The 19,261-nt window shown below is 39.0% G+C and overlaps 1 protein-coding gene across 5 annotated transcripts in view; it reads left to right on the top strand.

Moving 5' to 3' along the window:
- The window catches only part of SLC4A4 (solute carrier family 4 member 4), a 351,065-nt gene that overhangs the window by 211,142 nt on the left and 120,662 nt on the right, over positions 1-19,261 (top strand). The gene's annotated exons all lie outside the window — the stretch shown is intronic.

Here is a 19,261-nt window from a genome sequence, read left to right as displayed (position 1 = left end):
TTAAAATTGTTGTGAAACTCTTTTCCTAAGTGCAGGATTCTTACGGAGTGACTGTTGTCATCAGGGGATCATGAAAACCTCTGTAAAAACGTGTCATGAAAGAATTTTCTTGGGGTGATGGCAGTGCTGTTCCTGGGCCCCCATGTCTTTGTGGGACTCTGCATGAGGTCCTGCTAATGCAGGAGAGTGTGATGAATTCTTTTGAGAACCTGGATTCAGGTTACATTTTGGTTTCTAGTCATACTTCTAAAAATTCCTATGGTTTTTCATTTTTAAAAGATGTATTGAAGTAGGACAACATGTAGGTTTTATTAAAATAAAAAACAATAAATGAAATTGAAATGCTTTTAGAAGATTCTCCCTTTTCTCGAAAGTTATAGTAGGGGCTGTATGCTCCTGTCTTACATATTCCCTAGTCAATGCCTTCATGGTCTAAATCCTCAGTTTGTAATACCTCAGTACAGAAGGACTTGGAGAAAAGGATTTAAATCAAAGGGATAGAAGACTTAGAGTTGTTCTCCCCTCCCCCCCCCCCGAATTTTCTGGATAATAAGAAATGTGTGTTGCTTGAAGTAGTAACAAATTCTGGGTTTTATAATCCCAGAGATGTTGGTTCAAATACTAGCTTTCTTCCTTACTAGCTGAGTAATCCTGTGCAGGTACCTAATGTCTCTGAGCCTTAGGAGAGTGGGTAGAAACCTTACCTCTCAGATTCTTTTGAGAATAAAACAAGAAAATGTATGTGAAGTACACCAGGTAGAGAGATGATGTGCTTGCCCTCTGCTTTCTTCTGTCTCTGTGAATAGTGCAGTAGGATAAACTATGAAACAAAGTCCTCACAGAGTGGAGTGAGTAAAATGAGTGAAGCAATATAAGTTTTAACTTTGTAGCGATTCAAGACAAAGTAGCAAGATAGAACACTGGGGTATTTTAAAAATTTTCTTAGAATAGATCTTAATGGGGCACCTGGGTGGCTCAGTCATTAAGCGTCTGCCTTCGGCTCAGGTCATGATCCCAGGGTCCTGGGATCGAGTCCCACATCGGGCTCCCTGCTCGGCAGGAAGCCTGCTTATCGCTCTCCCACTCCCCCTGCTTGTGTTCCTGCTCTCGCTATCTCTCTCTCTGTCAAATAAATAAATAAAATCTTAAAAAAAAAAAAAAGAATAGATCTTAATGTAGAATGATTCTCTATTAAATAGTTCCCAGAGGAGCATACAAGTGAAATTTTATAGTGGTGGCATTTTCTCTTTTTCCTGAAAGTAGTGAGCTCCTCACCAGCCAATAGCAATATGTTAAGACTTACTTTGCATTTGCACAAACCAGTGTGGTTTTTAAACCTGAGAATGTAGAAAACTGATGAAGCACTATAAAGAAAATATAAGACAGGGTTTGCACGGAAGGAGAGTGCCACGAACATCACTCATGGCTTAAAGCCGTTTGGTGGCTGTCCATTGCCTTTTTGATGAACCCAGGATCCTTAGCATGGCCTTTATAGCCCTGCACTGTCCTGTCTCACTTCTCTCTCCAAAGTCATTTTTCAAGGTTCTCTCCCTCGCTGACTGTACTCCAATCACACAGTGTTCTTTTAGGTCCATTAAGGTGTCAGTCTGCCCCTGCCTTGGGGCCTTTGCCTGTGCTGTTTCCTCTGACTGAAATGCTCTTCCTGCCCAGGCAACTGTTGTTCACTCATTCCTCTGTGAACGTCACCCCTTCAGGGAAGTTTCTGGTGACTCTCCAGTCTCGGTTAGAGCCTGTGGCTATAGGGTCTTGTTGCACATTATACTTTTCCATCATGACACCTACTACAACTGTCATCGAGTCATTGCCTATCTTAATTTTTGGTCAAATGCTAGTCTTCACCAATAGGCTCTTTGCTTCAGAGTTGAAGAGATGATGTCTGGCAAGCTATGGCTCGTGGGTCAGAGACTGCCAGTGGCCTAAGAATGGTTAAGCTAAGAACAGTTACAGTTTTAAAGTGTATGAAAAAAAGCGTATGTGACAGAGACTATTTGCCACCTGCAAAGCCTAAAACATTTACCATTTGACCTTTCAAAGAAAAAGTTTGCTAGCCTGTGATCCAAATCATTGCTACGTAGGTGGAATAAAAGAACTTGACTAAAGTTTTGACCATGTTTCTTTTCTGACCAGGCCACTTGATTGTAGTAAACATCCATAGAGTGTGTGATGATGTTGTAAGCACTTTGATGAGCTGAGGGCTGTGTGACCATCATAGGGTTTTAGCTGGAGAAGAACTATACTCAAAGTATGTGCATTAATAACCAGTGGAAATATGGAATGTCTTGGCATTCTCATGCCTTGGCATTTTTTAGCTTGTACTGCCCCGTTGAACAGATTTATTAGCAAATTGGATTAAGACATAATGCACACTTATCAGATTCTCAGAGGACAGAAAATTGACAAGGTTAGCTGTCTACGTTTTAAATTCTAGAATCAAGATGGAGAATGGTCCTGACAGGCTGAAACCACAAGGAATTTAACAAGAGTAAAGGTAAATTATGTAAGTTCAAAACATGAAGTGAATAAGAACGTATGAGAAATCCTGCTTTATTTGGATAGGAAGTTTATTGGATAGAAAGTTTCAAAGGCACCCATTACTCAAAAACAGTGGAGGGGATGTGGTTATGGTAACTAGGATGGTGAGATGCCTGGGCACTAACCTAATGGGAATAATTGAAGTAACTTTTCCAGAACTCTTGGAGAGGAGAAGGTTTGAGGGGTAGGAAGGTCATGAAGTTTGCTTTATAGTGAAAGAAAATAGATTTACTGTCTGTTGCCCTGGACATAAACTATAATAGCAGGTGCATGTTTCATGGAGGCAATTTTTATTTTAATATAAAGATGAATTAGATAGGAAATAGAGCTTTATCACTAATTTATGAAGCTTTTATTAAGTTCTCCTTGCACAAAGCACTGTAATAGGGTTCAGGACTACAGAAATGAATAGGACACAGTCTCTGCCTTGTAGGGGTTCTAATTACCCACTCTGAGATAAATCTGTAAATAATGTAGGGTGGTAGATATCTTAGTGGAGAAAAGGGAGTATGAATTCTGCCAGGGGCTGGGGAGTGGCCAGGGGTGACATTTGAGGTAATTCTTGAACTGAATGCTTTTACTATAGTGTTCAACAAGAAGCAAATGACTATATGTTAGGACCATAGTCGTAGGGTGGAAAATTAGACTAGATAGTCTTTGAGTTCTTTTAAGATTTTATGATTTGATGAATGTCAAACGAATGACACATGGGGATTCAAAAATTGAAAATTCAAAAAAAAGGAGGTAGAACGTAGCCTCAGAACCAGGGAACAAGGGAGCGAGTGAACCTTCAAGCTCAGTATTCGTGTCAGTAACGTGGTCATGATCTCCTGGTGCATTCAGTCAGAGCCCACCGGGTGCACGTGAAGACCCTGTCAAGGAAACTCCTTACAGCTGTTGTCTGCCTTTGTGTCAGGATTTTATTCTCCCCTTGGTTCTCTTTACCTACTTCTTCCGTATTTTCTATTGTTCTAATTTGGTGCATGTTCTCAGAGACCTCAGTGGAGGGTACGTTAAAAAAAATCTGCTAAATAAATAATAGCATGACTACTACAGATTTAATTATAGCTATACAGCTGCCTGTTTGAAGTGTTCTGCTGGGGCCATATGGTCCCTTGTACATCTCAGCCCTGGAAGGACCTGGTTTAAATGTTTCCCAGCTGACAGTGTTGAATTCTCAGAGAACTGCTAGTAGTCATTTGGAAGTCAATAGATGGTGTGCTTTACCTCTGTTGTCTCTCTGCAGATGGACGTTTTATTGACAATTTCTTACTAGGCTCCAAGTAGTCAGATATTAAAGCACCCACCCAGACAGGTCTCCAGAGTTATGTCTACTTGTTAGTTTTGCAGGCTGATTTTTATCACCACATTTGATGTGCTAAGTGGAAAGTACTTCTATATTTAACAACGTTCACTCACTGGCTTTTCAAAAACAGTATTTCAGTGGGTGATTCTTGTAATTATTTTCTGTGGCGTGGGGGGAACAGAAGTAGAGGGCTCAGGAGAGGGCATCTGTTATGCCCCTGTTACTGTTCTAAGAGTATGACCTTGAATGAATATTTAGCTTCTCTGGGTCTCAGGAGAGCCAGAACTGGCCCCTTCTGGGTCCCTTTTAGTTCCCAGACTCTGCAAGAATCATCTAGGGAACATGTTCTTGCCAGTGACGAGCATCTAGCATAGAGGGATGCTCTTCCTTTTTCCCATTGTGGCGTTTTGAGTATCTCTTTTCCTAGTACAAATTCCCCATTCTTTGGACCGCAAAAAGCTTTCAGTATGAACTCTGTACACAAAGGCCTAAACCTCAGAAAGTAGCAGTTTTGACCTTCATTATGTACTTTTTTCTGTTTAAAGACTGTCTAATGCATTTTTCCACATCAACAGGCCATTTAGTTTGTGATGAAATCATGGATGCTTTCACCAGAGAAATGCACAATAAATGTGTAGGCACAAAAACTTGCATATAATTTCAAAGTGCCTGTGGACCCCCCTGGATTCCCACCAGGGACCCCAAGTTTAGAACCACTGCTCTGTGCTTTGACAAGAGTCCTGGCTCTTCCTTCTTGCTCTGAGTGAAAGAACTGCAGAGGTGAGGCTGAGGACAGAGAAGTAGAAGGTTGAAGCCCAAAGCACCAGCTCTGGGGTCCACGGGGCGTGAAGAGTGGAGCCCTGTCCAGCTCCTGGACTGCTCTAGTGTGGAGCACGTGGTGGGGGTGGTGGGCAGCATTTCCTCAGCTTCCACAAAAGAAAAGCACTCTGCATCGGTGTTTGTTGAGCCATTAACTTTCCACTCTTAGTTGCCTTCATCACCTCTGATGACCCCACCCTCCCACCTCTCATCCCTTGCACTTTTTGTTTTTAAAAGAGCAGTCTGTGTTGTTTTATTAGCTACCTTGTCTGGGATGTGTGCAGAGGAGAATGCACATGAAACATTTCCCCTTAAACTATAATTTTCTCTTGAAGTCATTGACCCTGTGATGCTAATTTTTGTTTTGTCTTCATTTGATTGTTCCTTCTGCAGCCCCTCTCTCCCAATGGCAGCTGGAGATGGTGGGGCAGAAAGAACAAAAGAAACCCTGTGTTTAGGATCTTTCTTTTTGGGGTGGGAGAGGGAAGACTGTACACAGATACTGCTTTTTAGATATTAATAGGGTGAGAGTCAGAAGTAAAGCATTTAAGGTTTTTTTTTCTTCCTGCTGAAAACATGGTCATTCAAGGACAAGTGTGTCATTTTGAGGGAATGCAGATAAAATGGCCCTGTTATTGTGAGGAATTGTGTTTGTTTTACTATATAGCTGCACTCATCACCCATGTTCTTGTCAACCTTCTATTTATCTGATTTTTTAGCCGTACCCTGGGGAAGGTGTCTCTGCAACCTTCTCTAGTTAAAAAGCCATGTATCTTTAAACTTGGTAGAATTAACTTGCCTACAAAAGCACTGTACTAGATGGATATATGTACTTAAGACTGTGATGCAAACTGGGGAAGAGATTTCTTCCTAAAATTCAGAAAGTTGTATCTGAATTAAGTATGGTACCAATCTGTCTTTTATTTTATTCCTTTGGGAGAGAAAAATTTTATTGTGCCAGTTACCTCTTCCCCATATATTCTAGGATGTTATTAAAGCTCTAACATGATAATAATTATTATTACCATTCTATTGCTTAGGTTAAAATAAAATGAAACTTTAGGGTGCAGGTTATTTTTAGTGCTCAGCCAAAATTTTAGTGGTGAATTTGTTGTTCATCAGTATTGGTGAAATATTTGTTTTTGATGTTAGGGAGCATTGGACATTTGAAAAAACATAGTTCTAATGTTGTGTGTCATTCTAGACTCTTCCTTCTCCCCTCTATCCAGGCATTCCAAAAATCCTGTATGTTCTGCGTTTTCCTGTTTCTCAAATCTCTTTTCAACATTCCATCCCCACTGATGTTCTCTTGGTTCAGAGTCTCATAATATTCCTCCATTTAACACATTTTTGAGGCGCCTGTTACTAGCTTAGCACTGTGCTTAACCACTTTCAGACATCATTCATCTACACCTCTTATTTTCTATGATGTGGTCATTTATTGCCCCCATTTTATGGATGAGGAAATCAGCTTAGAGAAATGAAGTCATTTGCCCATTGTTCCACAACTAGGAGGAGGAAGGACTGAGGTTTGCTTACAGCTCTGACCCCAAAGCTTATTCCTTCTCTCTACCTGGATATAAACAGCTGGAGAACAGTCACTGAGCTTAGCATGATAAAGCTTGGACTCTGGAGATAGACTTTGGTTTGAATCCTTACTCTGCCTTTTCTAGTTTCATGATCTTAGGTCATGTTATCTCTAAGTCTCATTTCCTCATGGTAAATAGTGACAACAATAACTTGCTGATAGAAATGTGGTGAGAATTTAATAAGATAACTCATGCAAAATTCCTGGTCTGATCTGGCCAGGAACTATTGATTTAAAAATGTTAGTAATCATTAGTATTACTTTTTAAAGAATTTTTTTTAAATTTTATTTTATTATGTTAGTCACCATACAATAAATACATAATTAGTTTTTGATGTAGTGATCCATGATTCATTGTTTTCGTGTAACACCCAGTGCTCCATGCAGTATGTGCCCGCCTTAATACCCATCAACAGGCTAACCCCCCCCCACCCCCCGCCCCTGAAACCCTCAGTTTGTTTCTCAGAGTCCATAGTCTCTCATGGTCCATCTCCCCCTCCGATTTCCCCCGCTTCATTTTTCCCTTCCTTCTCCTAATGTCCTCCATGCTATTCTTTATGTTCCACAAGTAAGTGAAACCATATGTTAATTGACTTTCTCTGCTTGACTTACTTCACTTAGCATAATCTCCTCCAGTCCCATCCATGTTGATGTAAAAGTTGGGTATTCATCCTTTCTGATGGCTGAGTAATATTCCATTGTATATATGGACCACATCTTTATCCATTCATCTGTTGAAGGGCATTTCAGCTCTTTCCACAGATTAGTATTACTCTTAATAATTTAAAAATCATTATTGAAGGCCATGTGCCTCTTGGTGATGGTGCTTTTCGAATGCAGTTTTATCAAATAGGGATTTGAAATTCTAAATTAGGAAGGAATTCAATGTGTAACTATTCTTCGAAAGCAGGACTCCCTCTCAAAATTTTCCTGATAATTCCCAGAGAAGGGTAGGTCTTTAAGGCACTTTAACAGGGATTTAAAAACAAAACAAAATGAAACAAAGAAACAAACAAAAAACAATGAATGGTAGCTACCAAGCAACCTAAATATGAAAGTTATTTTTCATTGACCTATGCTCTTAAGTTTTAGAACCAGTAAAGGCTCTTTGCTTCTTCAGAGACTTTTTCAAGTTTGTTACCACCAAATGGGAGCACCTTTCCTGGATCTTCAGTGTCCTCATCTGTATTTATGTAGAGTCTAAGAACACTACAAGACAGGTGTGGTCACATAGATTCTGTGCCTTTAATAGACATTTAGTGAACACTTACTGCAAGGCTATGCCCTTATAAGGGACAGGGGAACAAAGTAGAATAATGCATGGTTCCTTATTATAGGGTACTTTAGAACCCTTTTAATTTATTTTTTATTTTTATTTTTTTAAAGATTTATTCATTTATTAGAGCGTGGGGGGAGGGGGAAAGGGAGAGAAACCCTCAAGCAGACTCCCCACTGAGTGCGGAGCCTGATACGGGGCTTGATCCCAATACCCATGAGATCACAGACCTGAGCCAAAACCCAGAGTCCCGGATGCTCAACTGACTGAGTCACCCAGGTGCCCAGAACCCTTTTTAAAGGTGCTTTTCTAATAAAAGTCACAGCCAAGTCAATCACTGAATGCATTGTGATAAGTATAATCACAGAGGGAAGGCTAGGGTCCTGTGGTAGAATAATGTTAGGGAAAGTTGGGGGCGTCAAGGTCAAACTTACTCTCCTTGTAATTCTTGGCTAGAGTTTGGAGGCATAAGTTGTATTTAGCATCGAAGGGACAGAGCAGGGAGGGCAGGCATCCAGGCAAAGGGCATTTCCCACCAAATAGATTAATGAGTATTTCAAGTCTCCTTCCTTAATGCATGGAGTAGGTGACCTGCTTATATGTACAGTGGAATTCATGACACAGCAATAAAAGAGGAAAAATAACTTCTAGAAACATTACTTAACCCAACTAGCACCTGGAGTTTACAGGTTCTTGATTTACTTTAAATACTTTTTAAGATGCTGTTCTCCATATTTGGGTTTTCTACGTTCTTTCTCTCTCTCTGACCCATTTTATTTTATGTAATTAAATCCTGTTAAATGCTTTAAAATGTGCTCAATTAAAATTTTTAAAGATTATCTGTACAGAGCCTAAGCTATTGTAGGTGCTTGACATTGGTTTTCTGTATAAGAGGTTTATTTTATTTTATTTTAATTTTTTTATTTTTTAAAGATTTTATTTATTTGTCAGAGAGAGGGAAGGAGGAGGGAGGGAGAGGGAGGCAGGCAGCACAAGCAGGGGGAGCGGCTCCACCCCCAGACCCCCCCCCATCATGACCTGAGCTGAAGGCAGCCGATTAACTGACTGACTGAGAGACCCAGGTGTCCCTGTGTAAGAGATTTAGAGATTTCAGAGCACTCTCTTCTAAATTTTAGGTAGCAAAATATATTCATCAGAAATTTAAGGGTTTCACAGTGTAGTGAAGTCAACAGAGCATTAAAAGTTAGAATTCATGTCCTGGCTTGACCATTTAGCTGTGTGAGTTTCATGAAGTCCCTTCACCTTCTTGAACTTCAGTTTCTTTCACCTGGAAAATGGTTTAATAATATATTTCTCATAAGCTTGCTATAAGAATTCAAGTAAGGTAGTAATTGCGAAAGTGTTTTAAAGACTGTAAATAGCTATAAGCGTATTGACAGTATGATTTTTTAATGATGGAAGACATAAGAAAATGTGACTAGAGATTTTGACAAGTTGATTTCAAACTAGGTCAGTACTTGAAATTTCATCCTATTTAGGAAATCAGAACTAATGGATTGTACTTAATGTTATATTTAGTTTAATAGCCATTTGTGAATGTGCTGCTTTGCAGAATCATTTGCATTAATGGTGGTAAGATGTCTATATTTGGAAGGAAAAATTAGAAAATCAAATTTTCACCCTCAGGGGACTGTTTTCATTTTGTATTTTAAGAAATGGAATAAACGAAAGGACAAGAGTGTTCAAAAAGTAAAAACATGTAGCCATAGAGCCTTTTGGCATCTTGTCTTAGTTAATGACTTTGTTTGCACTCTTTCATATTTTATACACTCTGGAAATCTCAAATCATGTCATAAATGTTCAGTACTAATAACATTATAAGTGATTGCCTAGATTTTGGAATCTGTAGGTGATCAAGCAATAGCTACCCCCCCCCCCTTTTTAAGGCCTCTTAGACATTGGGGCAATAGTTTTTAAATTTAGCCTTTGGAGATATTCTTCTAAATCACAGCTTGAAGATAACCTAAAGGGCAATCAGAGCTTCCATTAAAAACAAAACAAAAAAATGTGTGTAGAAATTATTCCAGTAGTTCTGTCTATTAGACCAAGAAAGTCCCACAAATTAGCTTAAGGGATGAGTAAAGGATATCTTCATGTAACAGAAAAGTTTAAGATGCTTTTTTCTTATGTGGTTTTGAAATAAAACACAATACCTGTTTAAGCTTATGAAACAGTAATTCTTATCATTTTCCTCCTTCTGCCATTTCCAAGTTGGGCAACCACACAATTTATAAGAAAGAAATGAGATTTAGGAATGGAGGGCTGGGGTATGTTGAAGAGATGGTGTTTGTCCACGCAGTTCAGAAACACCAAACCCTTGTCCTCAGTCCAACACTGTTTTTAGAAGATCATCAAGGGAAGTGTGTACACAGGGAAACAAAGGCCAAGAATTCTTTTATTACTGTCTGAGGCTTTGGCTGCAAACCCCAATGTATAACCCTGGTGAACTAGGAAGAGCATGGAAGCAAAACAAGCTCCTTGTATTTGGAACACAAGAGTAGGCCTGCTTTTACACTGGGAACCCCTAACTATGAAGAAAGGCCAGAATAGAGCTTTTGGCAAGAATAACTATTTTCCCCGTACCTGGGGGAAAAGCTGGTATAGGCTAATTGACTTAGAATTTGACTATTTCAGATCAGCTCTCTTCTTTGTATGTGGGATGAGAGGGCTGCTGGAAAGTGGGGAGGAGGATGGGAGATAGGGACATTCTTCAGTTAACCACAGAGGCCAGCTCTAGGCACTCACTGGTTTCCAGCCATTACTCCAGGATTCCCAGAGTTTGAGACTATAGGTTTACTCCAAGTAATATCCATAGTTTTTGGTAGGTCAAACGTATTTCAAAGATTATCCCAGGGATTCATTTTCACAAGGCTACTTTTGATGGTCTGCTTCTTCATGCCAACACTGGTGGAAGCTAATTTTAACCTGAGGACAGTGTACTTGATTAGGTTATATTATATTCATGTTGAGTAGTGGGCTATTAATGGTTTATATACTATTGGAAAATAAAGGCAGGCATATATCACCTCAGATATAACACAGTCAGGGGGTCTCCCTGATATGCAAGATAGGAAGAGTGAAGACAGTAAGGAGGTTTACTTCCCATGTTGGAGAAACCAAAAAGAATGGGAAAGGAGTGAGCCCCATATTTTTGTTTTTTATATCTTGCCAGGTATTTTACCTCTTATCTCGTCCAATCTTTACAAAATCCTTTATGAGTTAGGGCTATGGAATATGGTTTTAGTTTTCACTGTCCTTGATTTCCTTTAAGGATTTTCTGCCAAGGGAGAACTCCATGTAAGCCAGATTTGCAATGAAATAATAGTTTATTTATTAAGAAACTCATTGTAGTATAAATATTTTATTACAGTAAAATATATGTGGGTGATTTACATATACAGACGTTTATAAATCATAAATCTACTTGATGATTTTTCACATTGTGAACACATATTTATAATTGTTATTCAGATTATGAAATAGAACATGACCAGCATAGTATGTTTGTTTTCTTTGTCATGATTTATTTTCTTATTTTTATTATTTTCTACTTTATACCTTCTTTGAGTTTCATTTTCTGGTTTATTTTCATTTCTTGAGATATATATTTAGATCATCAAACTTTGGCTTTCCTTCTTTTGTAATATTTGCATTTAAGGCCATGAATTTTATCCAATGCACATGCTTATATTCTACAAATTTTGATATGTCATATTTTTATATTATGAGTAATACTGACTTTAATAAATCAATAATGCATCTTTTAATCTCCAAGAAATCTACTTTGTTTTTAAATATGATTCTGCTGAAATTCTCCATGTTGTAATCAATATTTTAAAAATATTACTGTTATTTCAAAGTGTGTCTGATAATTACAATATGAAGCTCTCCTTTGTTTCTAATTTCTGGTTTTTCTTTCTCTTGGGCCCCAGTCATTTGATTTTATCTGCTAGTATGCCTAGTAATTCTGATTATAATTCTGATATAATATGTACATAGTAGAGATAAGTTGATACTCAGGATGATATTCTCTTCTTCAGAGTTTATTTCTTTTGCTTTTGGCTGGCATTTAGGTGAGGGGCAGGTCACCCTAATATTCAGTCTGGAATTGAGCTGATTGGAAGCTGGGTTTTGGTCTTTATGTGGATTAGTCTATTACTAGTTTGCCCTTAAGCCTTGGATCTTGTCCTTTAGAGGTCCCAACTAAATGCCTGGCATGCTTGGCCATTATTTTGAAGCTGCTGAAGGCTCTGCTCAATTTCTGAAGCTCTGCAGCTACTTAGGAATCATCAAATGCCTTTAGTAGAAAAGCAGAGCTGAATTTAGCCTCACCTTTATGCAGTTTCCTTTTTCAAGGATATTGGTTCCTCAAGTTTTTAATGTCACAGTAACTTTCTGGTGCCTTTAAGCAGATTACAAAAATTCTTCAGTTTTTCTTGCTGGAAGGGTTAGTGTGATGCAAGCTAGTTCACCATAGCTGAAAGTGAAGTCTCTTAGGAACATTTTTTTAGGTTGGACATTTTTAGTTCACTAAATACACAGCTCCAGGCCTGCAACCACCCACACAGACTCTAAATCCTGGGATTCATAGACTTAAGAGCCATGTGTTATGATAGAGAAATGTGGTTGAGCCTATGAAACAGATTCTGAGTCTCCTTACCTAACGAGCCACAGGGATGAAGATGTCGGGTCTCTCTCTCTCTCTCTCTTTTTAAATCCATTCACTTATCTTTTTGTAACAGAGAACAGTTAGCTTGCTTCTTGTCTTCAAGGCACTGTAACCTTCCCATTGGAAAAAAGTACCAATGAATTTGTCAAACTCTGCTCCATCAAATTGGCCATTTCCATCCCCCAAGGTGTAGAGAAAGGGAGCGGACAGAGGCAGAATCATCTCACTCTGGTGAGTGAGAGAGCACTTTTTTCCTACCCTAACAGTTAATATTGTTTGCATATAGTAAATGAATAAATTTATACTCAAGTAGCGTAAATAATTTACCAAGATGCTGTTTGACCTAGGCGTTCTCTCATACTTTTAAGTTCCTTGAATCCTAAAGGTTCCACAGCATGGATTTATTCTCCAATGCCATATCTTATGCACTGCTCAAGACCATATAATTTTTTTTAGCACAAGACACTTTTGAGAATGAAAGAAGGTAGTATTAATAATTATATCAGGAAATGGGGTAAACTGGGACTGCCATAAAGAAACTGATAGGTGTGGTGACCCTACTTTACCACTAAGATTTCTTTGCAGTGGGAGGACATGGCCCCAGAGTGATCTGTAGTGAGCTTAGCAGATGAGTTTGTTTGGGAAGGAATAAGAGCTAGCAATTTTCAGAGAGAACGGAAAGGGGGGAATCAGCAGGAAGAAGAAAAAATAAGCTAAGAAGAAGAAAAGAAGGTAAGAAGGAACACCAATAAGAAAGCCAGGAATAAGCTCTTTACCCAGGAAAGCAGGTGGATGTTAGCATGCAGACATGATTCATTAAGCAGGGTGAATTGAAAATAAGTACAGATTGGAAGATTAAACTTATTCTCATTGAGAGGAAAAGAGAATGTATAGAATGCAGTAGCAGTAGGTGTAAGCTTTGTAAAAATAATGAGAAAGTATCCTCAAGTTTACATGATTTTTAAAACATCATTTGTAGTAAGGACATTGAACAGCCCATAGGATCCATTCTAATAAATCAGATTCAAATGACAAGCTATGAGTACTCCTGGTTAAAAATGACACTTCATAACAGATGCACTTATTTTGGCATATGCTAATAATGGCAGGCAAAAAGAGGTAGGGTTTAAATGACTTACGTGACTGGGAATAATATGATAGTCTGGACCTACTTACCAGGTGATGCTGTTGGTCTGAGGGTGATAGTAAGGAGGCTAGGAGGACACAGTGTTAATCAAATGGTCATCCCAGTCAGTTAACATTGGTTAGCCATTACTTAGTAATGGGTCCCATACAGAAAACCTAAAAACTGCCTTCATGGAAGATGGCAGGAGAATCTAGGACCTGAGTAGAGTACAGAAGATAGACTTTTCAATTAGCTATATATGGTACATATCACTTGTGTGAGTAACTTTGCATCATCTCACAGAGCCATCATCCCAAGTAACCCATCTCTTTCATAATCAGCCTACTTGTTCTGCTTTGTTATAATCTCTAGTTTCTTGGTATGCTAATACTGTGATCCCTGAGTCTTAGAACACCACTCAGAAAGTAAGGACATATAAGAAATTATAAAAATGAACATGTATGGCAGAGGGCAAGCCATATACTTCTGAGTATTTATAGCAAGATCTTACTCTGGAAGAAAGAATGCATGCTAGTATTAAAAGGCATTTGAAATGCACGCATCTGGATTCACAGAGTTGGTGGTGTTCCAGTTGTAGCTCCACATAACAGCCATTTGAAATAGATTTCTTTGAGATCAAGTTTGGGTAAAGGAATTCGTATTCACTGTGTGTGTTCTCATAGCTGTGTATCCCTTGGAGAAGCAACTAGTGATCTATAGGAAAGGAATGCCAAACTTTATCTTTCGAATTCAATCCAGATGAATTTATTGGGTGATTTTTAACCTGATTTGAAAGCCCTAGATTCTGTTCTTGCTTTCATTATCTGTTATTGTTCTCTTAGTTTCTGGTTATTCTTTACCTTTTTGTTTAATGTTTGTAATTTTTTCTTAGAGTAGGGTCTATCTGCCGCCCACTACCAGGCATTAAACATTATAGGCATCCATAAAGTTTGAAGAGAATTAAATGGAGTTGAGAGTGGATTTAAATGGGAAGTGAGAAAATTTGTCCAAATAGCATTTTAAAAATCTGTTTTCATATCATAATGTGCCTTATTTATCTCCTAGTAGTAGATAAAGCATTCCTAGGCATGTAGGCATATTCAGGGCTCTGAGAATATCTGTAGTATAGAAACATTTAATCTTATTTAACTTGTATTCCTCAAATTTGTTTGACAAATACATTTTTGCAAAGGGTCTGGACTCTTAAGTAGACAGAAATCACCTCAAATTAATTTAAACCCAATATGGAATTTTCTGGCTTATGTAACAAGTAAGAATTCTTGATGAGTTCACAGAATGGAGAAGCTGCAGGACCTCAGGGCCTGGGACTTGGGACTCAGCAATCTCTCTTTTCATCCATTTTTCTCTCTTGCTTTTGTCTGTTTTCTTTTGGGTGCTGACCTCATTCTCTCCTAGTGTGGACAGTCCTATGACAGGTCCTTTCAACATGGAGGGGAATAACCTCAGGTGAAAGGGAAAATGCTGATTTTTATACAAGTAAAATATTAATTTCCCACAAGGATTTGGTTCCTGCCTGAGTCACACATCCATCCTTTGGTCCAGTCACTGTTATCAGGGGAGGAGTTTACTAAGATTGGCTGTATCCAGGCCTTTTGTCCATTGAGATGACCTGGTCAGTGGTTATATCCAGAACCTTTAAGAGAGGAGTTTGAACAGCTTATTGGGAAGAGCAGAAATAGTAACCACCATTCATCCAGTCAACAGATATTTATTCAACCTTTCTCTTCAGGCACTCTTCAAGGCATTAGAGATACAACACTGAACAAAATAGATGGATATTAATACCTTCATGGAACTTTCTAGTGGGGAGGCAGATAATAAAGACAATAGGTAAAACACGGCATGTTTGTGATAAGTACAAAGAAGGAAAAAATAAAGCAGGAAAGAGGAGTAAAAAGAATCTGTGGGTAGAAGAAGGCTGATATTTTAACTAATGTGGCCAGGGAAAGACTCATTGATGAAAAGGTGACTTTTAAATAAAGATCCAAAGAAAATAAGAGAGGAAACCATGCAGACATTACATTGGGAAGCAACAGCAAGTGTAAAGGCCCTGAGGTTAGAGTGTACCTGGCATGTTTGAGGGAGGACATGGAGTCTGGAGTAGTGGGCATGGGGAAGACTGGGAGAGAGCAGTAGGAAATAAGGTCAGGTTGCTGATAAGGAGCCAGATGATGCTGGGGTTGTGACTTGTCCCTGACAGCATTGCCTTCCCCCCCGGGGTTTGAGAAGAGGAATGACAGGATCTGACTTCTGATTTGACTGCTGTAGCTACTTTGGTGAATAGACGGGGGGCAAGAGCAGAAGCAGATAATCCAGCCAAGAAACCAATGCCATTATCCAGGAGAGAGAGATGATCATAGCAGATGATAGTGGACGAAGGTAGAGGCAGTGAAGGTGGTGAGAAATGATCAGATTCTGGGTATACTTTGAATGTGGATCCAATAGGATTTGCTGGATAGAATGGGCATGGGGTGTGAGAGGAAGGTAAGTGTCTAAGGTGACAGCAAGATTTTGGCCTTAGCAATGAAAGAATGGTAACCATTAGCCAGATGAGGAAGACTGCAGAAAGAGCCAGTTTGAGGAGACTACTGGGGGTGGGGGCTCAGTTTTTGGATAAGTGAAGTTTGAAATGCCTATTAGACATCCAAGTGGAGATGTTACAGGTCTGGAGTTCAGGGAGGAGGTCCTGGCTGAAGATAGAAATGTGTGAGTCATCAGCATATAGAAGGTGTTTAAAGGCATGAGATTTGATGAACTCACCCAGGGAGTGTGTAATAGATAGGAAAGAACCACTCAGGGGCTGAGTTCTGAGGTACCTCAGATACCATACATGTTCATTTTAGAAAAGCTATTAGTTTCTCTGAGAACACTAGCATTTCACAAACACAGTTTGAGATCTGCTGATCTGAAGGAACATGTCTTTAGAACTACATCTCTTTAGAGCATATAGAATATAGTTTACGTCCTTTGGCCTTAAAAATACACTCCTAATTTTCCAATATGGGTATGATAATCTCAGTAAATGTAACATAGTACTCTAAGACATTTTGTGGAGGAATATAATTGACTGTAGGCTATTCTGCATGTGTTCTGAGTCAGGTAGTTTATTAGTGACAGATTTGGACACAGATTCTAGAGTGAGCCTTGGGAAGCTAACTTTCCTGGGCATTTGATGGTTTTTGGTCTGATTTTTAGTGCTACAGAGTTCATTCTTTCCATTCATAATATTTATTACAGCTGAATTATGTGCAAAGTAGGTATCCAGTACAATGGGGGATAAACTATTCTAAACCTCAGGAAATTTGGGGAAAAGATTTAAGCTTTCAAAAGTATGATTCAGAAGTGAGTGCTTCCAGAGTTCCCAAGAAAGTGGGGCTGAGATGGTTAAATGGCTCATGCTTGATGTTTAGAGGAGGTAGAAGGATGTTTAGAAAAGTTAGAAATGTGGAAAGGAAATTTTTATAATGTGTGTGGGAGTCTAACTACATAAAATAGAATAGGATTATCAGATTACCTGCCTAACTAGATAGAGCAAAGAGTGTGCTGAAGAGAATGGGAAATAAAATCAGATTATTATATAGAGCTGTTGGTAATGGGAACTCTCTGGAAAGAACCTGAGGAAGATTATTCTAGCAGTGATATTTTGTTAGGCGTTTGTGCCACTTAACCATACCCTATACTGTACTCTGTGTTTTAGAAAACAGTTCACTACTGCAACTTCCTTAGGTGATAATAACAGTTTTGGCAATTTGATGCTTTTAGACCCTTCCCATGGCTGCTCTTTAACTATTTATAGAATCAAATAGATTTTTTAAAAAATATTAACATTTCTTGGAGGACTAATGGTATAAACTTTGGAAAATTCCCTTACTGCTTAGAAGTAGTCATGTTCCTAACATCTAAATATCTTCCTTTGCTTTTTTGTGTGTTGTTTGTTTCCACTAAATTATTAGCCCTGATGTCCTTGCTTTTTGCCTCATAGCTTTCTTCTTATGTGCAGTACCAAATTTAAAAAATTCTGCAAAAATGCTAACGAGGGTGATGGAGTTTTAGGGATTACTTCTCATGTCACTTATTTTCCCCAATTAAAAACTCTGCAGATGGGGGTGCCTGGGTGTCTCCACAGGTAGCGCATGTGAGACTTGATCTCAGGATCATGAGTTCAAGCCCTACATTGGGTGTAGAGCTTACCAAAACAAAAAGAAAGAAAAAGAAAAAGAAAACTCTATAAATGGAAATTGTTACTATAACTCCTATAACTTTTTTTTACTATAACCTTTTTATTTTTTATTTTTTATTTTTATTTTATTATGTTATGTTCATCACCATACATTACATCATTAGTTTTTGATGTAGTGTTCCATGATTCATTGTTTGTGCATAACACCCAGTGCTCCATTCAATATGTGCCCTCCTTAATACCCATCACTGGGCTAACCCATCCCCCCACCCCATCCCCTCTAAAACCCTCAGTTTATTAATGGGGAAAATTGGGCCATGTCTGCCATTTCCTCTCTCAGCAGTAATTCATGGCAAAAAGTACTGAGTTCACTGGTATCTTTTGACCTAAGGGGAGGGGCATTTATATTGATGATTAGTATATATCAGAAGTTGGTCCCTTTCATATGATCCTGCAAAATTCTTATCTCCATCCTTCCACGATTGTTGAAATGTTTTCCTTGAGCTGTGGGAGGTGTTTCCCACTCATTGAAGAGTGCCTGAACAGGCCTGTTCTAAGTAGAACTTGGGGAAGGCCAGGAAAGGGACAAATAACACCTACAAGATAAGCTTTCCAAGTGACCATAAGAAGCAACCTTTCCTCCCCAAGAAAATCTCTTTATACCTTTACCCCTCTCCTCAAATTTCCACATACCCTTCCCCACTTCCTCCCTAGCTCACTTCTCAGTTCTCTTTTCCATAGTTCAAGGTTGCTTGAACTCCTTTTGTGGTTGTCCCCTGTATCTCCTGCAGCAGTAATCTGTCTCATTAACATTCCAAGGTGTTAGCACACTTGCCATTTAAAAGAAATTCTCTATTTTATGTTTTCCTTTACCTACTTTCCTGTTCCTTGCCTTTTCTTGGTAGCAATATTTCTCAAAATAATTCTCTCTACTGCCTGTCTCCACTTCTTCACTGGGCACCCTGGTGGCCACCATAACTGCTCTTGTCAAGATCACCCGGCACCTCCATCTTGACGAATTCATTGGTCCATTCTTGGTTCTCATCTTATTTGAACTTTCAGCAGCCTGTGACTCAGCTGATATACTCTCTTAATTGAGCCCTTTCTTCACCTGATCGTTGGCATATCCTGGTTTTCCTCCAACCTCACTGGCTGCTCTGTGAGGGTGTCCTCTGCTGAGATCTCCTCCCATCCCTATAAAAAATAAAGTGGCCCAGGGTTTAGGTCTTATCCCTCTTCTCTATCTACACTCATACTCAAGCTTGTGTCGTCCTGTCTCATGGTCCTAAATTCTGTTTATGTGTTAATATCTTCTAAATGGATGTCCTCCTATGCCACCTTTCCACCTGGATTTTTAGTAGGCAAGACTCACCTAAAACATCCCAAACTCCTTACTGTGGCCTTCAAGGTTCTTACCACCTGCCCCCCCCCCTTACCTATGCAACTTCATTTGCTGCTATTTTCTCTTCCTTGCTCCTTTATCTCCCACCACACTCAACTTTCTCACTATACCTCTCTACCAAGTTCTTTTCTGCCTCAGAGCTTTTGCACTTGCTGTTCTCTTTGCCTAGAATGTTCTTTGAGCAGATCTTTGCATGGCTTATCCCCTCAATCCAGTGTAAAATGTACTTCTTCAGAGGCTTTCCCTGACTACCCTGTCTAAAATAGTACCCTCTAACCTGTTTTATTTTTCCTTCTTAGC

The sequence above is a fragment of the Mirounga leonina genome, unplaced genomic scaffold (assembly GCF_011800145.1).
Source record: "Mirounga leonina isolate KUSES-001 unplaced genomic scaffold, KU_Mleo_1.0 Mir_129, whole genome shotgun sequence".
NCBI lineage: Eukaryota > Metazoa > Chordata > Mammalia > Carnivora > Phocidae > Mirounga > Mirounga leonina.
This window is presented reverse-complemented; position numbering and strand designations above follow the sequence as displayed.